Here is a 22653-nt window from a genome sequence, read left to right on the forward strand (position 1 = left end):
CAGTCCGCAGGCGCTTGCCCCCGGGCTGCCGGCCGCTGCACGTCCTGCCGGGCGCCGGTAAGCCCGGCGGTGCACGCAGGTGCGAGGGCCGAGCTCCCCGTGGGCGCCGGCCGGGACGCCTCTCCGTGCTCTCCTCTGCGTTCGCGGCCGCGTCCCGACCTGCCCCCGCGCGCAGGCTTCCGCGCGCGCTCACCGGGGGGCGCTGTGCGGCCGCGCCCGGCGGCCGGGGGAGGGTGGGCTCGGGGGCGGGGGCTCCCGGCCCTGCCGGCGCGCGCAGGGGCGAATCCCAGGCGGCGAGGTCGCCGCCCCCGCCCCTCGGCCAGCCCCTCGGCCTGCGGGGGAGAGGGGAGTGGCCGCGCGCCTCCCGCCTCCCGCCTCCCGCCTCCCGCCGCAGCCCAGCGCCCGGCGGCAGCCGGCTCTCTGCAGTCGGGCGCGCACGGGAGCCCGGGCGCGGCGAGTGGAGGCGGTGCGGGAGCGCGGGGCGCGCGAAGGGCCGGCGACCGCGGGACAGCGTCCGCCCGGCAGCCTCCGTCGAGCAGTCGCCGCGGGAGCCCCGCAGCTTCGCGCTGGGCCCGCGTCCCGGAGCGCGAGGACGACCAGGAGGCGCGGCGGCGCCCGGCGAGGTAGCGAGAACCTCTCCCCTTCTCCCCGGCCCTGCCCGCTCGCTCCGGCCGCGGCCCTCCGGGGGCGGCGGAGGGGGCGCCTCGCGCCTTTGTGCCCGGGGGCCCCGCCGCCCCGCCGCAGCCCGCGGGGCACGGGTCGCCGGGGGCCGTGGCGTTGCTGCGGCGAGAACCCGCGCACGCCCGAGGTCGCCGGGGTGGTCGTGACTCCGCAGTTGCTTGGGGCGGGCGGGAGCGACGCGGCTTGGGAGCAAAGTTGCTCTTACTCTGCCCCATCCTCCCCGTACCCGTGGGCAGCGCGGAGCCCCGGTCCTCCTCGTTCCCACCCACACCCGTCCTTTTCTCCGGCCCTCAGCGGGTGCCCGGCCCCGGCTCCGCGGCCCGGCACGGGGTGGGGGCACCTCCGGGAGGGTGTGGGGAGAACAATGGGGCGTCCCGGGAGCGGGGTTCAGGTGCGGCGTGCCCCGGCGGCGGCGGAGAGGGGTGCGGGACCCGAGGGGGCGTCCGGCGCGTGCGGCCGCGCTGCGCTCCTTTGTTCCGCCGCGGCGGAGGGGCTGCCCCGGGTCTCGTTTCCTGCCGGGGCCGAGGTTGATTCACGGTGGCTGGGGAGGAAGGGGAGGGAGCGGCGCCGCAATGAAAACCAGATTAGGACCCGGAGTCCCGGAGGGCGCTCGCTGGGGCCGCGGAGAGGGTGGGAAAGGGTCGGAGAGGGCGCGGTGCAGAGCGGAGGCCCGGCGCACGCATTTCGTCCGCGGGCCCCGGGTTCCCCGAGCGTCTTTGTCGTGCTTTGTTCGGACCGCGGTCAAGTCGTTGCCGCAACAAGTTGTGCACTTCCTTGAGTTCGAGGCGCTCCCAGTGTCGGTTTCCTGAAATCGAATCTTGGTTACTTTGGAAGACTTTTTTTGTGAGGGATCAGGGTACTTGTGTGTCGGTGTGTGCCCGTGGACGTGTGTGTGTGGCCAGTGGGTATCGGCATGAATGGGTAGGAGGCAAATTTTATAGAACTGATTTTGACATAAAATAGTTTTCTCCACTGTAATATAGTATAACAGTTTTCCAGGAATGTTTGAGGGGAAACCACTATAAAATTAGACATTGCTAAATAAATGAATCAGATTATGTAACACGGAGTTGAAAAACCCTTTTGCGGGCTTTCCCAGAAAACACACCCCACACACCCCGGTGGTTGGAGTTTGAGTTAAGGACCCACCGCTTCTGGGCTTTCCCTCCCTCAGTGCGGACCACCTGGAGTAAGAAAGAGAACTCAACCCGTTATGCCCAATGGGATTTTTATTTATTTATTTTTTAGGGGTAGAATTAAATCTAATATGGTGGACGTTTGTTGAGTGATCCTTTTCTAGATTGAAATCCAGAAACCCAGGAGGAAAGGTTGACCTGGGGAGGGAGCTGGGGCCATCGGGTGATGAGTGTTTTTGAATGGGGTATTCCAAGAGAAACTGTTTGGGGTGGAGGCTGACATTTCCAGGCATTCATGGTCTGTGCCTATGGGACCCTGGTGGAAGGATCCCAAAGTCGGACTGAATGTTAGAATTACTGTGGAATAATTGAGGAGACATCCAGGGATGGTCAGTGATCAGAGGTGGCAGGTGACCCCAGCCCTGCTTCTTTGACAACTCTGCAGACCTACGGTTAAACCACTCCACTGGGCATTCGATTTAAGACAACCAAGTTTGAAAGCCTCTTAACCTTAGAAGGGGAATTAGGAGCTTACTCCAGGGGGAAAAAATGTTTCCTGCCCACGAAGTGGTAATGGAAAAGAGCTGTGTAAGCTGCTGCTGAGGGGATGTGGTCACATTTTTAGGCCAGGCTGAGAAGCAGTGGGACTTGTCCTCAGGAGCCATTACACTGGGAAGTTGGAGTGGGATTCTGTCCAGCCATCAAGCTGTTTGCTGCTGTAACTAACACACTGCCTGGCAAAATGTGGTGCCACAGGCAGCACACAGAGGGGATAGAGGGAGACTTTTTCCCTATTATTGTTGTTGTGGTTGCCATTTTGGACTTTTCATTTATGTTGGGAATTGCTTTGTAAGATGTGGCGCAGTTGGATTCCTCCCAGCTACACGTCGGAATATACACTAACAAGGAAGCCCTAGAGTGTATTAGCTGCTGCTGGAGACGGGGGTGCGGCTGGGGGGCTCTTACATGGCTTGTCTCTGGCCCAGGGCGCTGCCCATGGATTTCCCATTGTGTGGTGAGGCTGGCTGCACCCCCTTCGTGGGTTGGGATGCATCATCACTTTGTCAAACCTGGTGTTAAAGACTCGCCCTCCTGGGCTGCTGACGGTTACGCAAAGCAAGGAGGAGCTTCTGACCTCAGTGGGGAAGGAGTGGGGGTAGGAGTGGTTTGGCGAAGAAGGGATCCTCAGAGCGTGGGATCCATGTTTTTAGCATTTGTCCCCCCTTTGGGTGAGGTTCTCCCCTCTTCCCCCACCCTTCTACTATTTTTAATGGCTGGATGTTTGGATTTTTGTTGAATAGCCTAACGGTGATGGTCACTGTCATTTAGTAGGTGTTTACTCTGTGTGATGGGTTTTGCATACGTTATTCCATGAATCCTCACAACTTGTTAAAGTGGGTATGATACTCATTTTACAGTTGAAAGGAGGCCTAGGGAGATGACTAGCTGCTTCTTACGCCCTGCTCCTGTAGGTAACTAGCAAGTGGTCAAGGTGAAAGTCCATGTTCTTTTTAAGGAAACACTGTAAGGTATGATATCTTCAAAGAATTGGAATAACAATAGCTTGAATAACTATTTGATTTGCCTTTTGCAAATTTCTTACCACTTTCTCATATATTACCATAATGATCCTTTCAGAAACCTATGGGGGCATCTGGGTGGCTCAGTTGGTTAAGCATCTGCCTTAGGTTCAAGTCGTGATCCTGGGGTCCTGGAATCGAGCCCCTGGGCAGATCCCCTGCTCAGCGGGGAATCTGCTTCTCCTTCTTCCTTTGCCCTCCCCCTGCTGTTCTCTCTCTCTCTCTCTCTCTCTCTCTCTGTCAAATAAATCAATAAGATCTTAAAAAGAGAGAGAGAGAAATCCCTGTGAGAGAGGTTTGGAAGGCACAGTTAGTGACATCACAGCTCTTAAAAGTGTATTTGCTAAAAAGCTCTATGCTGTGTGATAGCCTGTGTGCATACACTTTAAGTGAAGGAAACTTTATTTTTAAGAAGTTAGGCTGCCAATATTTAAAAATAAGTTCTTTTTTGGAAACATTTAAAAGTGGTGGAATGGAATAGATCTTACACGGTATTTAAGCATTTTATATTCACTGACATCCGTTTTAGCTCTTTTTATCTTATAGCCTTTCATACTTTGGAGACCCAATGCCAGAGTGTCTTTTTAGAGGAGAAGCAAGGAGGGAAGGAATGTGGTTATAAAGAGGAAGTGGGACATCGGAATTGGAAACACACGCAGAGCAGGGGGGGATTTTCCCAGCATGTGCTTTCGGTCCTGGCCTTCGCCTTTTACAGAAGACATTCTTCCTTAGGGAAGTGTCAGGGGTCTTTCTTTACAATACCTCTGAGAACATCAGCTTTCTGTGCTCATGGGAACACATATTCCACGGAATTTCCAGGCTCATCCTTTCCCCAGAGGGGAAGTGAGCTTAGGTGTCCCTGTGAAAAGGGAATGGAAATGGTGTCCAGTCCTTGGGGTGGCCTGGAGGGTGGTCATGAGCAGGAGACGCCTGACCTTGACACACGAGCGACCACTGGGTGCAGGAGCGGAATGGATTTTAATACTTGGCATCATCGATTGGGTCTGGATTTCTCAGAATGCTCCTGGGCAAATGGAAAAGTCAATATTGGTTTTTTATTTTGTTTGTTTCTAAGATAAGACTGTAAAGACTGAAAGTTCTATCTTGTTTAATTATTTCAAATAACGATGGGACATCATTTAGGGTCTTCAGGGACTGAGGTGTCGGTGCAGTAACTTCTGTCTCTTGTCATTAAGTTCCCCTTCAGTGGGTATGTGGGCGGAGGCAGACTGTGGTCTGCTGAGCTCTGTCAGGGGGCACCTTCCGGCTTGCCCCCGAGCAGGATGAAGGGTGAGCCACAGCATCTCGCTCCTGTAACCTTTTCCTGGCTTTCTTTTCCCTTGTCAGTACCTTCCTCATCCATTCACATTTTGTCAAGTGCACGGCTGATGGGAGGGAGGCCGCGCATTAAAAAGCAATGAAGGAAATCCATTGTGCCTCAAAGGACATAGCCGGGCAGGCCACCGTGCGCGGAGTGGATATTGGGGAAATGAAGAAAATGACTGTGACAGCTGTGGTGACCAGGCCACGCCAACACTCGCTGGCCAGACAAAAGCTGACAACAGACAAAAGCGAGAGAGTGGGAGGAGACGGAGCGTGGTGCCCGCGCCTTCTTTGTCCTCCGTGCTTTCATTTCCTCCAGCCTCTGGTGGCGTGGAAGGGGTCAGGTCTCCAAACACCTGCCTCTTGAAGGTTGGGTTGGTCTGGAGGTTAGGAAGCAACGTCCCGGAGGAGAGCGTGGGGGGTCCCGTTTTGGATCCCGAGGATGTACAAAGGGCCATTCCATGGGAGCAGGTGCCGAGTCACGTGGTAGGCTCTGGCATGGGGTAGGGGTAGGTGCTTGGTGCCTCCCGCTTCCTTCCCTCTTCCTTCCCTACCTGCCCCGTCCCGTCCTCGGTTGGTGCTCAGCCTGGCTGATTCAGTCCCACTAAGGCTGTCTGCAGACTTCAGAGTGTTTGCCTTGTGGACAAGAAATGCCAAGCCCCCAAAGAATGAATCATTCATGTTTTATATGATGTTCCTGCTGTTGTTAGTGAAGTGGTGGGTGCTTCCTCTGTGTCAGCCCTCATCATGGGTACTTTGTTTTCCTTTTTTTTTTTTTTAAGGTAGGCTGGGAGCCCGGCGCGGAGCTCAGACTCCTGACTCTGAGATCAAGATCTGAGCCGAGATCAAGAGTCTGAATCTTAAGCGACTGAGCCACCGAGGCACCCCCCGGGTATTTTCTGTAGCTTGTTTGTGTCATCCGCATTGCTGCCCTTCAGCAGGAAGGATGTGTGGATGAGGGAACGGAGTAATTTGCCAAGGCCGGTAGACAGTAAGCCCCAGACTGTGTGCTTTCCAGAACGACGTGTTGCCTCATGGTGCGGTGTTCTTTGAAGCTTTGGGCCACTCTTAAGGAGGTTGTTTTAAAGAGTTGGAGTGAGAGCCTCCCTCCTGGCTTGCTTCCTTTGTGACCTGGAGTCAGGGTTCCTGTGGGTGTCCTTGGCCAGTCCAGAGCTGGGTGGGTTGGTTGATACGCTTCTCCGTTTGTCCTTTTCTGGGCCCTGTGCTTGGCTCTCCCATTGTGCCTCATTCTCCCCCAAATGAGGGTGACTTGGTGAACAGACTCAGCCCGTTGGTGAGGAAACAGCTTGCCCGGTGATCTCTCTTACCCTCTCCTGGCACTTCCTTATCTGCAGGAATTAGATGGCCATCTGGGAGTTTCCAGGGGTTTTGTCTGGTCCTCTGGTCTGCAGTCTGTCCAAGAGCAGTATGTGGGCTGCAGGGCATCCAGCTGCAGTTCAGGGTCTGAAGGATGGGGGTGAAATGGTGTGTGCACCGCTGCAGAGCTGGGGCTTAGGGAGTAAGACTGTGGACAAGGTGGGGAAGAGGAGGTTGGTATGGAATTTATATTCCTCCAAGATAGGCAGTTTTAGAAGGTGAAGTCTAGAGAAAAGGGAAAATTGACATTCTTCCTTTGTTGATCAGATAAACAACGCTGACCTTCTAAAAATACCAGGTGCCTGGCTTTCCCAGATAGCTCCAGAGGCCAAGAGGAAAGACCCTGCGTGGGCTCAGGAGGCTTGGAAATTGTACAGGTGGCTTCATTTTGCCTTGTGAAAATGAAAATACAATTCCGGAATGTATCTTACACTTGTTTTATTGTATTTTATTTATTTATTTTTATTTTATTAATTTTATTTATTAAATTTATTTACTTATTAATTTATTTGATTGTATCTTACACTTGTTTTAAACTTGTTAAAAAACAACAACAACAAGAAGAAGAATTCAGCATCCTTAAAGAGATTTTTGAAAATGGAATTGAAGAGACAATGGAACAGATTGTTACCTGTTGGCTTTTGTTAACTGTGTGTGCCTGTCACTTTCCTACTGGTTTCATGAAAGCATTTTTCATACGCTTCAACCAAAACAACATAACAACAACAAAAACCCTTGGTGTTTTTGAAAAACTTTTCAGCCTTGGTTAAAAAAAAATCCCTGTCAGCCCTGTATGCACTTTCCGATACCCCTTCTCTCTCCTCCCTGAGAGCTGCTTCCTTTTAAGTTTCTTTATTATTAACCGTGCAGTGCTATTTGCAATTCTTAGCTGATCATTTTTTCCCGATTTCATCACGATTTCATTCATTTTAGCATCCCAGCCTAAGTGCTCTTAGGAAAAGCTTTTAATTTTTATAAACCCTGGGCTTAGGCTGGTACACAAGGCTGGTGTCTTACTGGCACTCTGGTCACAGTTGTAATGCATTGACCACAGTTTTGACCTACCCTGATGTGGTGAGCCGTCTAGGAAGATGTTGTCGTCTGCCTTGAAATCTTCAGGGTGTTGAGAGGTACTCATACAAATATATGAACTGCCACACCGGGTCAGATTCAAGCATCTGCCTTGTGCAGCAGCAGGATAGTAAGTATTCCATGACATTGGGGGAGGGGCCCGAGTGAGACATCCTAGATTTCTTTGTAGGTTTCATCGATCTCTTAAACATCTCTAATTGCATAATCTCTTAAAAGCCTTTCATTGATATATTTAAGTTCATATATTCAAATTCTTGAATTGTTTATTTTTTTTCCTATGTTTTGTATACATTTCACACCTTTAAAAGTAGAACTTGATAGTATTGTATTTGTACTTGATAGTATTGGTATTTCGACTTCCAAGTGCCCGATTTTAGAATGGTAGAGTATTAAATTTGAAAGAGCTTAAAGGTCACTGTTGTAACCCCTGCCTCGTATTTGAGACCCGCTCAGGCTCATAAAGTTGGCTGGGGATAGATCTGGGAACTTGATTGTAGACTCTTAACTTCTTGCTCAATTTTCCTTCCAGGGGAATATCTCACTGTCTCTCCAAACCCATCTAAATTCAAGCGTAGTGCCCAATACCTAATAGTTGACCCTCTTTTGACTTCACTGTTTGCGCTGAAAGCATTCCTGTCCTCATCTGGGCTCGAGATTCCAGAAGCATTACCTACTTCTCTATTTTCTGTGACCCATGCATTCATCCGGTCAGTTGTTATGTTTGGCTGATTGTTGCCTTTTCTTTCCAAATCCTTAAGCCTCTATTCTGGCTCAGACCTCTAAAGGGCTGGGTTAGTAGAATGTAGCAATTTCCAAAGTGGGTTGTTCCATAAAAAGAAGGTTGAAAGAAACACCCATTAAGTGAGTAGATAGTGTGCTGTGAAAACAGGTATCTTTGGAGAAGTAGGTATTGGCTAAACAACATTTTAAGTAAGTTTCTTTGCAGAAAGGCTTCTCTTGGCCTTCTGTTTGTGACTGCGCACAGTGGCTATCCCAGAGAGATAGAATATGCGCATGTCCCCATTGGGTGCCCATTGACCACTTTGGGCGGGGCCCATTATAGGATCACAGGGCTGTGGTTCCTTCATGGTGCCATGTCTAGGTCCATTCCTAGCTGACTTTCTGTGAGAGTATTCATCTGATGTAAGCCACACTCGGTTCACTCTCACATATGTCTTGTACTTGTTTCCTCTTCGATTCTCCTGGATCTTTCCTTACCCGGGAATCCCCCTCTGCCTGTTACACGGCTTTCACAACCCACTTGTGTACCGTCTTTGTCAAGATCCCCCAGACCCTTGCTCTTCTGAATTTAGAGCATTTATTGTTTCAGTCAAAACATTGAAAGTAACATTGCATACCTGTCATGGTTACATTGCTGGATTTTGCAAAAATGACATTTTCCATATTTGTGTCTGTTGATGTATCTCACACACACACTGCGTTCTTCTCTTTCTCCACAGGTAAACTTGTACATGTTATCCGAGGATGTGGCTTGTTTTTGTTTTTGTGTTTAAATTTTGTGTTATTGGTGTTGCATTTGCATTTAGATAGTATTCAGGGAGAATTGCCATCTTTGGGGCCTCATGGCTTGCCATCTGCAAACCGATGTACCTCTCTATTTACCTAAGTCTTTTATGTCCTTCAGTGAAATTTTATAATCTTCCATGTTAAAAAAAAAAAATCTTCTGTTAGATTTGTGTCAAGGTGCTTCATGGTTTTTGTGGTCCTTGTGAATGGTCCTGGGAATGGCGTGTCATGTTTCTGACTGGTGTGCAGGAATGGTGTTGATGTTGCATTTGTTTATAGATGGTTCTTGGCTGATCAAGTTTACATTTAAACTTGTGTTTGTTCTTAGAGCCCAGAGTTGGGTGGCTTATCTAATAGAGCACAAAATACCAACCTGTAATGGAAATGTCACAATTCACTCCCATTTTTAAAATTACCGTAGGGACGCCAGCCAGGCTGCTGACCGAGAAGAGCATGAGACTCTGGATCTCAGGACTGTGGGTTCAAGCCCCACGTTGGGTGTAGAGATTCCAAAATAAATAAATAAATAAATAAACTTAAAAAAATAAAATAAAAACTGTTCCTTCAAAAAAATAAATAAAATCACGTAATACTTTTCGAAGTAAAGGGAGGTGATGTTTTCATTCTATAGTGTATGCGTGTGTTCATTCCTCCCATGTTTGGGTGCCTAGTGTGTGCCAGATCCTGTACTGGTGCAGAGTCTTTAATGGTGGTAGAACAGACGTGGTTTCTGCTCTCATGGCGTATGAGGGGGGGGAGACATTGCAGAAATGAACACAGATATCTATGACATATTTATGAATTGCGATGGGTGCTGTGAAGGAAAAGGACGGGGGGCTCTGAGTATAAAAAGGGTGGGGAGAGGCAACAGTAGATTGCGGATACGGGGACTGCCTGTCTGAGGACATCCCTCGTGCAGCCACCAGGGATGAGTTGGTGATGGAGGAAGAGAAGCCTGAAGAACTTTCCAGGCAGTGAAAACCAAGCCCAGAAGCCCCGAGATGGGGCTCTGCTGCGAATGCTGGTTTAATGGAAATTTTCGTCATCAACGACTTAAATCAAGTTATTGCTTCTTAGTAAACCATCATCATAGTGGTATTACCTAGTGTGTAAAGTTGGTGTTGCATTTGCATTTGCGGTGACATGAAAATATTTATTTTTGATTAGGATGTTTCCCTTCCTAACTGAAAATTTAAATGAAACTGCTCGAGTTAAGAGAGCTACTACCTCTGTGTTGTGGCTTGAACTGGGCAACTGTCTGTCCTCCTTCCCCAACCCCCCCCCATCTGATTGCTGTTACCCCGTGTGCTGGCTTCTGCTACACTCATCGGGATCCTGCTCAGACGAGGGCCCTGCTCTGAGTCTGGAGAGGCCCTGTGTGTCCTTGCCCAGAGGCGTCCTGAGCAGGGCTACCTTTGGCTCTTCCTGTGGCTAATTTGCACCCGCCCCTGCACCTTCTCCAAATACACACTGAAGGCTTTGGGGAGGGGCTTAGGGAGGGGTCCAATATGACTTACACACACCTCCCTCCTCTGGAATAAGGGTTCTTTGGTCATTGTGGCTTTGCACCAGGGCCGAGGGCGATGAGGCCTGGCGGTGTGGTGTCGTGGTTATAGGCTGGCTCTGGACAAGTATTGGTTTGGAGACTTGACTCTTCTGCCCAGTGGTCCCTGACTTGGGGCATGCAGCTTCATTTGCCTCCTGTTTTCTCATCTGCAAAAGGCGGGTCATAACAGCCTTCTCTTGGGGCCAAGGATTCTGTGTGTTAATGTGTGTGTGTCTAGAAGAGTGTCAGCAAACACTCCACGTAAAGTTTAGTTACTCCTCCTTGGTCTTCCCTGAAAATGGATTCCTGGGCTGCTTCCTTCTCCTGGCCAGACGCTCAGATCCGTTTGAATCGAAGCAGTGCGTATAATTCATGATTTGAAACGGGACTCTGGTTACCCCTGAAAAAGATGTTGGAGTCAGGATGGCCAAGAAATACACCAGAATGGTAACAGGGATTGTGGTAGTGGAGTAGACTGTGCTGACTTGCTGGTACCCCTCTGATTTTACACATTTTCTATGATCTGTTATGTAACTTCTGTGCAAATAATAATATGATAAAATCTTACGGAAAAAAGCCAGGCTGGCAGTTGCCCTAGTGGTTCGCAGAGGTGAGGCCGGAGAGGGGGACGCCTGGGTTCCGCTGCTCGGATTACATTTACACGGGGCGACCAAGTACTTTCCGCTAATGCTTCCTGGTGCAGACACACGACGGTATTTATGAAAAGTCTTTGGTAGAGTTTTCCCAAAACACTACATGGTGGGGGGATGCGGTTCCTTGTGAAACTCTTTATTCTTTGTTTCTTTCTGTCATTATTTTCCTTTTTTGTTCCTTCTTGTGCTCCCTGAGTGGGCCTCCAGCCATCTGTTACTTACTCTCTTCTGGGCTCCTCTTACTCCCCTCCACCTTATCGGTCCTTTTAATCCCCCATCTTTTTCCTCCCTTGCTGCCCTGCAGAAATGATGCATGTGTTTCTATAATTCAAAGAGGAAATTGTATTTCTTACTATTAATTATAAAACTAAATGTAACTTTTTGCCCTCAGAAATCTTAATTGAGCTGCCTTTTGTTTACTCACACCTATAATTAATTAATTGATTGACTGATTTACTAACTAACTCTCTAACCTCTTGGGAGGGGGTTCTGTGGCTCCTGAAAGCACCAGGAATCTTGGGGGGTTGGGCTGAGAGCAAGGGAAGATTGAGGGAACGCTGAAGTTAAATTTTTCCCCTTTCCTTATTTTGCTTAGGCTGATCCATATTGTTACCATTTCATTATGTGTCAGAATTTTTAAGCGTTTCCAAACTGGAAGAACAGAATTCTGGAAAATTACCAAAATGTGTTTTTACAAAGAAAACGCTGCCAAATCTGACACATTTCCTCAAAAGCCTGTCGATTTTAATTACTTTTTAAAAGGTTCAGTGAGCTTTCCAGCTTTCCTTTCCTGCTCTCTTGTACAATTGTGAGCGGAGGAATGGGCTTTCCTGCTAAGTTCGTTTTATCTGCAGGAATTTATCCTTAAGCGGTGGCATCCTCTAATACTGACACAGATTTCCGAGAGGATACGACAGCCGTGTTGCCCGGGCCGAGTAGAAGATCTGTTTACCTTGAGAAATATTGCCGATCGCAGTGACATTTCACAATTGGATGTGAAATCTGGTTGAGGGGATTTAAATGAGGTGATGCTTTCCTGTACCTTATTCCACAATTTATAATGCTCTTCATCTCTAACCACAAATGTCCCGCTTGAGTGTAACGTAAATATTTATGAGCATTCTTTCTGCGCGAGGAGGAAGGCTGGTACAATTGCAGTAAAACCTGGCTTTCCAGAATGGGTATAACTGGGAGCTCGTATTTCTTTTCCCACAGGATTCATCGTAGGAACCCTTTGAATCAGAAACACCGCATACACCGCTTCTGAGAGAGGCCGCGGTGCGGGAAGGTGTGCGCACGTGTACCCGTGCTGTGCGCTGGGTGTTGGCGCGGACACCCTCGGTGCGGGCGTGATTTCTGTGGCTGTTGCCTGTTTCATTTCATTTACACCAAAAATGGAGGAGGAGGAATCTGTTGAGTTTGTTGGTAGGAGGCATCCAAGGATAGGGCGTGAGGGTGGAGGAAATAAAGGTGGAACTGTCAGCCGCGTCTTAATACTTCCCATCTGTTGCCAGCGTAGAAGAACCCACGAGAGGCGTGGCTAAGATGTTACAGGGAACGAACCAGCTCGTGTCCTTGGGGGGACCAGCTGTCCATCTCATGGACTCTCAGATGGACGAGTTGTCACGGCCCTCCTCTTCGGACGGAGGAAGCGCCCCTCTCCCTGGCAGGCGGGCGGACAGACGCTTGCGGGGAGGTGGCCGCACCGCCTGTGCTACAGCTGCTAGCCTGACGCTCGCTGGCCTGGCCGCAGCTCGCGCGGGACGACGGTTCCTTACTGGAGCACTGAGTAACCGTGGCAGATGTCGGGAGTTCAGCTCCGCAGTCGTACAGCTGTTTGTACGTCCGGTTGGGTTTCTTGAAAGAATCCGTTTTTGTAGGATCTCGTGCTGCGGGCTACAAGTACAGTAGGACCGAAGGGGAATTTATGTACTGGGAGTTTGAGGGTGTTGCCGCAGGTGTAGCGCGGAGGTGGGGTTCTGTAGCAGACCTCCCATGTCTCCTTCAGCCAAGCAGTTCGGAAAGTCCAGGACGGCTAGAACTCTCATTTGGACATTGTGTACTAGAGAATCATCTTAAGAACATTCCAGAGAGTTTGGAAAATGGAGGAACTATCAGCTATGGTTGTTTCTGAATATTCCTTTCCACGCTTTTTATGTGTATGTTTTAAGATCTGTGTTGCTGCCCAGTTTTTGAAATAAATTTTATAGTTGTGAATTATTCCACTGAGTCCCATAATGTCCTCACACATTTCTTACTGTGGGGCTTTTGGATTGCCTCCACTGTTTTGCTGTTGTGAATAATGCAGTGATGCACATTTTTGTGCATAGGACCTTTTCCATATTTTGAATATTTATTTTCTGACAGTAGACATTGAGAACAATGATGGCCGGAGTGTAGGAGGGCTCCCCAGTTCCTGCTACAGGTCAGGAGTGGCTGGCACCCAGAGGCCCAAAGGGGATGGGTTCTGTTTGGATTATGGGGCCTCAGGGCAGTGAGCGAGGCTTGGCAGACCCTGAAATACAGGACCTGGAGCTCAGAGACAAGCCAGGGCCTGAGGTCTGGGGAAGGGACTGCCGCATCCGGTCGGAGATGTTAAGATTGCTTGGAAGGTGGAATGAGGAGAGAGGAAGGTGGGTGATGGAACCCTGGTGAACATCATCTTGTGATGAGTGGAGGAAGGAGAGGCCACTAAGGATAAGGAGTGGTGGAGGTAGGACGTGGGCAACTGGGAAGGAATGGCCCCGAGGAAGCCAGGGTAGGAGGGAGTGCAGTGGGCAGCAGCAAACAGGCGGGGACATTTTATCGGAGGCTGTTTCAGTGGCGTGTGGCAAGGGTCAAAGGAAGGCCTTGTCAGAAACCTTAGTTGTGTGGAGGAAGAGGCTGGAAGTTGACAATTGCCAGAAGGGGTCGTAGGCTGGTTTATTAGTCTGCTAGGGCCGCCATAACAATACGCCGCAGACTGGGGAGTGGAAACAACAGAAACATATTTTCTCGCAGTTCTGGAGGCCGGAAGTCCAAGAATAAGGTGTCCGCAGCTTTAGAGCCTTCCGAGGCCTCTCTTTGGCTTGCAAAGAGCTGCCTTCTCTCTGTGTTCTCATCTGGTTGTTCCTCTGTCTATGTCATCTGTGTCCCCGTCTTCTCTGCGTAGAGGGACACCAGTCGTATTGGGGAAGGGCCCACAATAATGGCCTAATTTTCACTTAATCACCTCTTTATCACCTATTTATTTACCTATTAATTTTTAAAAGATTTTATTTATTTATTTGACTCAGAGAAAGAGAGAGAGAGCACAAGCAGGGGTAGCAGCAGAGGGAGAAGGAGAAGCAGACTCCCCACTGAGTGGGGAGCCTGATGCAGGGCTCCATCCCAGGACCCTGAGGTCCTGACCTGAGCCAAAGGCAGCTGCCCAACTGACTGAGCCACCCAGGCGCCCTTAATCACCTCTTTATAGGCCCTGTCTGCAAGTACAGTAACATCCTGAGGTTTGGGGGTTAGGGCCTCAACATATGAATTTGGGAGGGGGCACAATTTAGCCCCGACCACGTGGCTTCTAGGCCTGAAAACCCCCGCTCTCCTTCCTTGTCCTGTGCTCCCCATCCTCCACATGGTTGGTCATCTGCTCCTTCTTGTCACCCGTCTCTTGGCTTCAGTGACCTGTGTTCCTCTGGTCTCAACCCTCCCTCCTCCTGGACCCTGGGTGTCCACGTCCTGCAGGGTTTGGGCCTTGTCCCTCTTCCCTTCCTGAAGTCAGGCTCCTCCGTCTGTCTGCAGCTCCTCAGCGGCGACTCTGGTCCTATAGCAGAGCGCTCCCCCTAACTGGTGTCGGATTAACTCTTGTTTTATTTTGAGGATGACTGATGTTTGGTTTGGTGAAAAGACTAAACCATTTTGTCATCCTGTCCTCATGGTTGCTTATCTCACTTAAAAAAAAAAAAACAAAAACAACAACACTGTGGGAACATTGATTTAGGTCAAGGTTCAGGAAAACTTTAGAGTTCACCTCGTATTTCACAAATTAGTGTTTTTCTCCCTAGAGTTTGGTTTTGGGTTCCTTTCTTTTCAAGGGTCTGCCTTGGTTAAAATAAGACTGAGCGGCTTGTTGTCTCAGTAGAGTCTGGGGGAGGATTATTTTGGCAGGTACGGTATCACTACCTTTTTTCTCCAGATGTAGGCTTTTTGGTTTGTTTTTAAAGCTACAGAGATTAAGATTATCCTATTTGTTGCTGAGAGGGGAGCCTTCGCGTGCGTATTGGTGAAGGGGCCAAGGTTGACTTGTAGAGGATGTTATTTAAACTGTGGTTGGTTGTTTTGGGGTTTCCGGTGTGTATGTATTTACATAGCGTTTCTCTCAGTAGTCTATCGAAATATATGAATATGATTTCTGTGTAGAAGTTCATATTTTTATTGAAGAGGCTGAGTATCAGATTTCTGAAGTATGTAAATTATGGATAGATGGACCATTTGGCCACTCAGAATGGAAGCACCCAGATTTTGCTGGGCAACCTTGAGAGGAACATTTATCTCTGTTGACAATTTTAAAGCAGTATGTAATTTTAAAGTGTGCAACTCAATTTTAGTTTTTAATAGTAACTTATGTGTTCTATCTTTAAGAGCTGGGTTATGGAATGACATGTGACCTTGTACTCTTGACTCTATGTCTGGTTGTGGATTTGAAGTGTTATTTTTGTGCTCTTTTAAACGACTTAAGCACTTCTGACTGTACATTTGGGACAGAAAAAAATATGGCAGTTGGATATAGTTTTGAAAAACCAGCCAGATTTTTAACCTGGTAATACGATAGTACTCTTCATTCTTAGAATTTTCTAGGCTCACAGCTTCAGAAAATGGTATAAGGTCTTAGCGACCTCCAGACTTGCTGGATTAGTTGGTGTTCTTTTCCTCTGCAAAATAAATCATATATCAGCCGATGCCCATAACACACTGAATGGTCAAAGCTAGAGGGCTCCCCTGTAGTGTGTTCCTAGGTTTGTTTGTTTGTTTGTTTGTTTCTTTTTTTTTTTAAAGATTCTATTTGTTCAAGAGAGAGCAGAGCATGAGCAGGGGGGAGGGGCAGAGGGAGAGGAAGAGGCAGACTCCCCGCTGAGCAGGGAGCCCCAAGCGGGGCTTGATCTCAGGATCTTGGGATATGACCTGAGCCAAAGGCAGGCGCTTAACTTACTGAGCCACTCAGGCGCCCTGCTCTTGGGTTTCTGTTCCCACCAGTGGACACATGTACGTATCTAGAAAACTGTGTTTTCTTTTCTACAAACCTGTTTATGCCAATTGTACTTCTTACTCTATTTAGTTTAAAGATTTTAAATATATGTGCAAAAAGAGCTATTTTTGTGACAATTTATTTGAATTTGTTCAAGTGTTTTGGAAAGCACCTGATAAAAAGTAAGCTTCTAGAAAGGAGTGGAGGCTGAGGTAACTGTAAAGGAGCTGGGGAGTCCTAAAAGAAGAGGTTCCCGTGGATACTTGAGCCACTCAGGATAGGTGTGTTCTGCTCTGATTATGGAAGACCCGGAATCTTAGTGGCTCAGAGCAGTAATATACGCTAACACGGTGCGTCCACCGTCGGCCGGGTGGCAGCTCTGTTCCACGTCACCATCGTCATACTCATGAAGCAGCCCCCCTGGAACCTGGCTGACCCCCAGGGCGGAGGGAAAGACTGCCCACATTCGACAAGGTGGGGGTGAGTAGCCTTCCCACCAAGGTGTGGCGAGCATTTGTCAAGGGTGTTGTGGTCTACTCTGGGCTGTTTCTCTGGTGTCCTTACAGCCTCACCATTTCTTTAAAGAAATTCGGCTTTTTAAAGGGTGATGCCTTGAGATGGTTGATAAAAGAAAGCACCGCTGGATGCTGCAGGTGGTGGACAGAGACTAGAAGGAAAGGCCTCGCATTACAGCAAAACACAGGCAAATAAATGTTAGATGATAGGGTTTAATCTAAAATAATATGTTTTGATATTTACCTTTTTTTTTTTTTTAAAGATTTTATTTATTTATTTGACAGACAGAGGTCACAGTAGGCAGAGAGGCAGGCAGAGAGAGAGCAGGAAGCAGGCTCCCCGCTGAGCGGAGAGCCCGATGCGGGGCTCGATCCCAGGACCCTGGGATCATGACCTGAGCCTAAGGCAGAGGCTTTAACCCACTGAGCCACCCAGGTGCCCCTTGATATTTACCTTTTTAAACGACTTTCAACTTTGACTTTTTTTTCCCTTCAAACTAAGCAGCTGAACTGTCAATCCTTAAGCATTTGGTTGAGAGAGCCTACTTTAGTTTCAAAGCCTCCTGTCTCTTTCCCCCTCCATCAGTTAGTGTTCTGCCTTTTATGATAGAGTCGTCTGTTACTTCTCTTGCATTTATCCACTTGTTTTATTTCCATTAGTTCTACCCTAGTTCTAGATTTGTGCCCCACCTGGTTTCCCTGCTGCTAGCCGGTATGGTACCTTTACCGTACAGTGGAAAAAGGTACCCTTCAGGGCAAACACTGTCCCACAGAGCTCCTCTTGATGTCAGTGCCATTTTCCCCCTTGGCTTTTTATACAGTGCACAGACTGAACAACTGTACAGAGCAGTTTTGCTTCTTGCTTCTAGCTCTCTCCCAACGAATTTAGACTATCCACTAAGTAAAAAAAACCTTTACATTTTTTGTTGTCTGTTGCTCTCAAGACATTTTGGATGACTCCCCATCATCTATAATGGCTATCTTCGATCTTATTTTCCATCATACTGTCACTAGTGACTCTCAGTCACACTCGTGGCCCTCTGGATGCACTGACTGCAACACAGATCCAGTAGATACTCTTCTCTCTCCCCTCCCACCTGTTCCCACCGATTCCCACCACATTCCTACTTGTAAGCTCCTTAGCTTGGACTCTCAGTCTTGTCTCAGCTTACCTTTCCTCCCAGCTTCACAGCCCACGAGGGCCCTGCCCCAGCTGTCTTTTGCGCCATTCTACTTAGTCACTGTGTTCTGAATGTTTGTTCTTCCTGCATTAAAGTGCTTTTCTGCTGGACCACATACTGCTTATCCTCAGAAAGGCAAGGTCAAGTTTGCCCTCTTCAGCCATCCTCATCTCATCCTTCTGTACCATAATAGCGCTGCCTCTAATCATAAACATGAGTGTCTGTACTCCTCTTTCTGCGGTGAATCGCCAGCCCTGTGTGAGTGCTGATTTTATGAGTTACACGGCTCTTACCTGTTTTCTTTCCCCAGTTAGATTGCCCATGGCTAGAAAGGAGTAGGTGGGTCTCTAATTCCTTTTTCCTGGAGTCTGTGTATCCCAGATGCACGGGTCAGAGCAGTAGCCTGGAGAGAGGAGGGTCCTGCCCAGTTGATCATACACAGTTCTGCATATGGAAGCTCAGACTGCGTCTTCCTGGCCCCAGGATATTGACCTACTTTCCTCTTCTTATCTCGGTGCAAAATATTTGTTGTACTTAGTATGTTCTCCCTGTCACAGCGAATGTTTGTCTGTTCCTTCCACACGAATGGAATGCTAAAGTACTAGTGAAATCAGTGGAAAAAACAATGGAGAAGAAGAGTTGGTAAGCAGTTCTACTTAATTCCTAAACTAGGGGGCATTACAATTAAGTCATTTAAAAAGAACTTTAGAGTTTCCCTTTAATCTATCTGCCTGCCTGCCTGCCTACTTACTGAGAGACATGATTAAGGGTGGATTGTGAATTTTAAGTTTTTATGCCTTTTAATTTGATAACTTACTATATAATAATGTGATACTTTGATAAATTACTGGTAGAGGGAAATGAATTTTTCTTAATCAGGTGTATACAGTATAGTTTGCTATTGAATATCTTATTTCTTATCCAAATTTCCCTTGGGAAAATTTATTGAAAATTTATTTTATACATGCCCAGCTGATTAACTTTAAAAATTGATTTTCGTGTAGCTTTACAGGTTTAGTGTGTGCTTATATTCAAGGGGAAAAAAAGTACCGGGGGGGCATTTGTATGTTTGTGTCCTCATGTAAATATATGGAAAATTGCTATGTCTTATAGAACTTTAGGAAATGAGAACTATTATTCAAGTTGAATTAACATTTGTAAGTTTAAATTTAGTAAACAAATTTTAGTAAACATTTTATCACTTAAAAAGTTAATGTTATGGCATGCCTTATATGTTGATTTATTGTATATATTTTAGTTCTTCATAAATACATTAGAATGTACTCAGAGATATCTAAGATATGTATTATGGTACATTTGGCTTTAAATTCAGTAATGCTTGTAACATGAGAAAAATTAGAAAAACTTTGGCTCAGAAAATGCTTCCCAATTCTGATTGTTGATTTTAATCAATTTAGGTAAAGTAACCCACTGCAGTTTAGCTATTTTCTTTAAAAATTCTTTTTTAATGACAAAGTAGTTCCGCCTTCTCAATTTACATCATCAGTGTCTTTTTTGGAAACATCTTAGCTATTTTTGTTTGATCAATTCTCAAGTAATAAACACTCATGAAATTCTAATGTAAATGTATAAACATCTCTCCCTTTGATTACATAGTTTATTTATTAGACTTTGTTTCAGTGGATAACTGTTTGAGGAAGTTTCTGAATTTTTATTATTCTAAAGAACTTTTTCTTAACCACAAATACAGAGACATTACCGAAGAAGGAGTGTTGGGTAATGCATATTTTTCTCCTTTTACTATATAGGTTTCTTAATTTTGTAATCTTTAGACCCCTTTTTGCTTTAACGGTGGATCAACTCATTAAAGTAGTCAGCGCCCTTTTGCAGCTCACCGGTTAGTTACGAACAGAACACGTTCACACAGGCCCCGAGGCCTATAGTCCGAAGATGCAGTTGATTCCTTGCATTTCCTTCTGTGCTGCATATGGTTAGATCCTTACTACATTTTTTTGGCTGGTGAGGTCAGAATAAAGAGCTACTTTCCTTAACCTCTGAGTAAATGTCACTGAGAAAGATTCTTGTGGACTGGCATTCTTGGCCTTTAACATTCTTTATAACCAGACACAGGATGAATATTCACCACAAAATTAAGGAACTCAGTCTTTCCAGATTTGAGCCTCTTTTTGTTGAACCAGTAATGACGGACTGGGACAGGATCTTAGGAGATGATGTATTCCCCCTTTGTGGGGAAACTGAGGCTCGGCATTGGCAGTGTGCTCAGGTCTCAGTCAGAGCTAGTTGCAGAGCTGAGTCTACAGTGTGTATCTTCTGGCTGTTTTTCCTGGAGCCATTCTAGTCGTCATTCTGACCCAGATTTGCAGAAGGCAACAGCTGATGTTTCCCTGAGAGCTAACTTGCTTCCTTTTCCAAAGGACAAGTGCATGAAATTCAATACATTTCCCTCTATTGTCCCTTAAAAGAGCCTGAATGATGGGAAGATGCCTTTATAAATGTCTACTCAGGGGTGCCCTGGGCTGTTTTCTTGTGAGCATCTTTGATCAGCCAGATGTCTTAAAAAACTGATCCATAGGGACTCCCCAAACTGAGGGGTGCAGGAAATCCTCTGTGAGTGCCCACCAGGTGCAACTTGCTGGACTTCTGATTACAAGGGAGTGCCTTGGGTAATGGGACAGTAGGGTTACGTATAAAGAGAATGGAAAGAACGAGTCTACAAGCAGTGCCAGCAGGTGGAGGGGGCAAGGGGCAGGATGACTTGGTGAGGCTCATAGCATGTGGGACGAGATCTGGACCCTCTGATGAACAAGCCAGTTCATTTGGAAGGAAAGTCGGTTTTCCCCGGGTGGTTGTATTCAGTTTAATACTCACCAGTTGCCCTTGGTGTCTGTGCCCCGGCCAGGAACAAGTCCGAGCTGCCGGGTGTGTCAGTTAAATTGGAGCAGTTTTACCTTCACCTGGGGGTCCTGGGGCCTCAGGTTTGCCAATCTAAACACACTCAGCTTCTTGGAATTTTTTTTGTCTACCTTGAGGGAACACAGTGAGAAGTCTATGGGTTATAATTAGCACATCCCACGTGCAGCTGGGCTTGTGTTTCTGGCTATAACAGAGGTTTATGGTTTTTGGCTACCTTGTCCCGGAGGAACTCAGAGGACTTTTCAGACGTTAGCTCATTAATTCTCCTAAGACCTGGTGTGAGTAAGACAGCGTGGCCATAGGTTCCCCCTAAAGCCAGACTGCTTGCTGTCCATCCTAGACCTTCAAGGATTATTGGCTGGTGAGGGGTGCCAAGTTGAGTGGTGGGTGGAGAGGAAAGGCGGGGGGTATCTTTCGGACCCAGGTTTGGTGGTGGTGGACGGCATTCTCTGATGTTGCCTTGCCCTTTGGCCTCATTCCTGCCGTGACTCTGCAGAGCTTCCTCCAGGAAATGACGTTGGGGACAGTGATGTTGGCCGCCTTTGCTCCTCAGGGTATTGAACCCCATGGGATGACTTTTGCAAATGAGGCAACTCTCTAGGTTATCAACCTCAGATACACATGCCAGTAGGTGAGCTCTTCAGGGTCAGAAGAAATAGGCATGGGGAAGGGGGGGGGGGACTAAAATCTAGTCAGATCCTGCCCTCTTAGGGGCTTTGGCTTTCTTAGCCAGCCTGCCTAATAACCCTGGGGAATGGATGTTGTCATCCCTGAGTTTTTAAGATCAGAAATTCAAATTCCAGAGATGAATTAATTCCCTTGGGTTTGAGCCTAGGACTGTGATCTGAAGCCTGTGCTGTCCCATCTTCGGGCAGATCAAAAGGGAATTCTCAGTCATGGTAAACTCTTGTTACCAAACTGCTATAGAAAATGACTCTTCTCAGTGTGGAAGTGAAGCTTCTCTTTTAAAAACTGGGTGTGTGGGGGCACCTGGATGGCTCAGTGGGTAAGCGTCTGCTTTGCTTAGGTCATGATCCCAAGGTCCGGGGATCAAGCCCTGCATCAGGATCCCTTCTTGGCGGGAAGTCTGCTTTTCCCTCTTCCACCCCCCACCTCCCCCCACCCCCACCCCCCTTCTCGCTGTGTCTCTCTCTGTCAAATAAATAAATAAAATCTTTAAAAAAATTAAAAAATTAAAAATTAAAAAACTGGGTGTGTTGCAAAGAGTTTGCTGACGGGAATGAGATTGATGGGTGTGATAGGTGTGAAAGGCCACTGAGAGCAGTCAGGAAAACTTCCTCCTTGCCCCGCCTTTTCCAGGAACCAGTCGTGCCACACCTCCCGGGTCCATTTCTCTCTCCTCACAGAAAGGCTAGCCTGGGATCCTAATACATTTTGCTTAGACATCAGAAGAGATAGTTTGTGGCTTTAATCCGAAACCTTCAATGTTGTCATGGCAGCCACTGTCCTGTTTGACTCAAAAATCCCTCTAATTAGTTTAGATAATGTATTCTCCATTCTCACAGTTGGAAAAAACTTTGTTTTTAACCCGTCACTTTACGAATTGGGAAGTCTGGCCTGTTCGTGGGGTTGAGGTAGCCGAGCTCCTGGCTATGTCTCTTGGTAGGCTAGCCTTTTTCTACCCAGACAGAAACAAACCTTGACTTTGATGTTGGGTGGTTCCTGGCCCTTCTTTCCTAAGGGGCCATCAGCCCTGGGGTGTTAACTCTCAGAGCACCAGAAGGTTAAATTAATTGCCCCTCCCAGTCCGGGGCTTCTTAGGATCAGAGTCTGATTCGTGCCTTGTGGGCTCCCATATGCTTTTAGCTAGATGTTTCCCCCGTCCTTGTCCAAATCTGTCCTTTGTCATGGTCTGATAATTTAATGTTCTTTGTATGACCCAGAGTTCGAGCATAAGACAGCAGCTTC

At 47.5% G+C, this 22653-nt stretch overlaps 1 protein-coding gene across 4 annotated transcripts in view; it reads left to right on the forward strand.

The window, feature by feature from the left end:
* The first annotated feature begins 553 nt into the window (after positions 1–553).
* Positions 554–22653, forward strand: part of LOC111160816 (myosin IB) — a 190377-nt gene continuing 168277 nt past the window's right edge. For 2 of the 4 annotated variants that reach the window (XM_022524341.1, XM_022524416.1), the window contains exon 1: positions 555–623. The gene's annotated coding sequence lies outside the window, so the exon portion shown is untranslated. Of the gene's footprint in view, positions 624–6421; positions 6475–22653 lie in introns of those variants that run through there. The other 2 variants (XM_022524212.1, XM_022524286.1) reach the window with 2 other exon arrangements.

This window comes from Enhydra lutris, unplaced genomic scaffold, assembly GCF_002288905.1.
Source record: "Enhydra lutris kenyoni isolate GAN:26980312 unplaced genomic scaffold, ASM228890v2 scaffoldscaffold1, whole genome shotgun sequence".
In the NCBI taxonomy this organism is placed as follows: Eukaryota; Metazoa; Chordata; class Mammalia; order Carnivora; family Mustelidae; genus Enhydra; species Enhydra lutris.